The sequence below is a fragment of the Microtus ochrogaster genome, chromosome 19 (genome assembly GCF_000317375.1).
Source record: "Microtus ochrogaster isolate Prairie Vole_2 chromosome 19, MicOch1.0, whole genome shotgun sequence".
NCBI classification, from domain to species: domain Eukaryota; kingdom Metazoa; phylum Chordata; class Mammalia; order Rodentia; family Cricetidae; genus Microtus; species Microtus ochrogaster.
The window spans coordinates 9621451-9624131 of record NC_022021.1 but is presented as its reverse complement, the minus strand read 5'-3'; positions in this window follow the sequence as shown (position 1 = coordinate 9624131).

Sequence of the window (2681 nt, the reverse complement as noted above, 5' to 3'; positions counted from 1 at the left end):
GGTGGACCAGTGGAATCAAATCGAAGATCCCAATATTAATCCACACACTTATGAACACCTGATTTTGACAAAGAAGCTAAAATTATACAATGGAAGAAAGAAAGCATCTTCATAACTGGCATAGCTGGCATAACTGGATGTCAACATGTAGAAGATTACAAATAGATCCATATCTATCCCCATACACAAAACTCAATTCTAGATGGATCAAAGACATCGACATAAATCCAGTCACACTGAACTTCATAGAATAGAAAGTGGGATTGATAACTACCTTAGTTGTCATCATAGAACCTTCATCAAACAACTGACAGAAGTAGATGTGGAGATCCACAGCTAGCACTGGGCCAAACTCCCAGAGTCTAGTTTAAAGGAGGAGTGATAAAAAAAAAAGTAAAGGGTCCAAGACCATGATGGGGATACCCACAGAAACAGCTGACCTGAGCTAGTGGGAGCTCAGTGCCTCCAGACTGCCAGCAGGAGAATCTGCACAGACCCAAAATTCTCCCTCTGAATGTGGGACCAGGATTTATCTCTAGTGCTTGAATTGGCCTTTTGGAGCCCATTCTTTTTGAAGGGATCCTTTGCTCAGCCTAGACAGAGTGGGGAGGGCCTTGGTCCTGCCTCAAAGTGATGTGCCAGGCTTTGTTGACTCCCCAAGGGAAGCCTCACCCTCTCTGAGCAATGGAGTTGGGATGGTGTGGGTGGAAGGTGAGAGAACAGGAGGAGGGAGGGAGAGGAAACTGGGATTAGTGTTAAAATGAGAGAAGATTGTTAGTTTGTTTTCAAAAAATAAAAAAAGAGCAATTCAGTTTCCCGGATGGAGAAGTGGGGTGAGGGAGTGTTGCACGTTAAGCAGATATCTGCCCTTGTACTCTACCACATGGGTAATTTCATTGAATTTGCCATCTCTATGGACACCTAACAAGACCACCATGGACCGACCTGATTCTCCCTGTTACGAATTCAGATTGGGAGAAAATTAGTTATAAGGTCATGCAAAATGTTGATAGGCGCTGCCCTTTTGAAACGGGTGTGATGGAGCTGTGCATAAGAGAGAAAAATGAGGGCAGCCTCAGGAGTGGCGAGAGCCTGTAAGCTCTTCTCCAGTTGTGCTTGTTCGTGCCATGTCTTCAGAAGCTCCGACTCCACCCTGCTGGCCTTAGACCTCTGGGTCTGGAAACACAGAGTTGAGAGACACAAAAGATGAAACAGGAGACCACATCTGGCTAGTGGTATATTGCAAGCTCTTAGAAAAACAGCAGCAAGCCAAACTCCAAGGCAGCAGATGACAGGAAGTGATAACAGTCTGAGCAGAATTAATGGAAGAAAACAGCATATAGAGTCCATTGAGAAGTTGGGTCTTTGAAAGTAGAGATTGGCAAACTCCTAGACAAATTAAGTGAAATAAAGAGAGAAGTCCCAAAGTAATAAAATTAGACATGAAAAGAGGATTACAACAGAGTCAAATGAAATCCAGAAAAATCATTAAACAATAATTTGAAAATTTAAACAAACAAGCAAAAAATACCTAAGAAATATAGAAGAAATGGATAAATTCCTCCTTGTCATATACAAATTACCAAAATTAAATCAAGAGAATTTAAATAGCTTATATAAATCCTTAAAAATCAAAAAGATTGAAGCAGTAAATTTTTTAAATTCCCCAACAAAGAGGCATCTAGGGCTAGGCAGATTCACTGCAGAATTCTACCAAACCTTTAAAGGTAAGCTAACACATAGACTGATCAGATGTTTTTAGAAAATAGGGAGGAAAGGAACTTTACCAAACTCATTCTCTGAAGTTGGCATTGGCCTGATTCCAACAAAACAAACAAAGTTTCAAAGAGATTCTTGCAAACTGAATTCAAGAGCACAGCAAGATCATAGGCTATGAGCAAGTTGGTTGCATTCCAGGGACACAAGAATGATTCAACATACACAAATGCAATATATGCAACCCCATATCACTTAAGAACAAAATTCACATGGCCATCTCAGTAGATACAGGGAAAACCTTTATTAAAAACAAAATTAAATTATGTCTTCATGACAAAAGTCCCAGTAGGCAAATCTCTATTAGCTTGAAGGCAGCTTTGTCTACATAAATGAGAATCTGTCTCAAAAGAAAGGCAGAAAGAAAGAAAGGTCCAGTTGAAGAGTAGAAAGAATTAGAATATGGTAAAGAGGTCAAGACCATGAAGAGTTCATCCACTGAAACAGTTTACCTGAGCTAATGGGAGCTCACCAACTCCAGCTGGACTGGAAAGGAACAAGCATAGGACCAAACTAGTCCCTCTGAATGTGGTTGACAATTGTATGGCTGGAGCCACTGAGGGGCCATGGCAGTGGCACTGGGATTTATCTCTACTGCATGTACTGGCTTTTTGGGATCCTTTTCTCTTTGGATGCATACCTTGCTCAGCTTAGATGTAGTAGGGAGAGCCTTGGACCTTTCACAAAGCAAAGTGCCTAACTCTCTCTTAGGATTAAAGAGGGTGGGGTGAGAGGATGTGTGGAGGGAATGGGAAGAGGGGAGGGAGTGGGAATTTGGATTTGGTATTTTTGTTTGTTTGTTTTTGCTTTTTTGGCTTTTCGAGACAGGGTTTCTCTGTGGTTTTGGAGCCTGTCCTGGAACTAGCTCTTGTAGACCAGGCTGGTCTCGAACTCACAAAGATCCG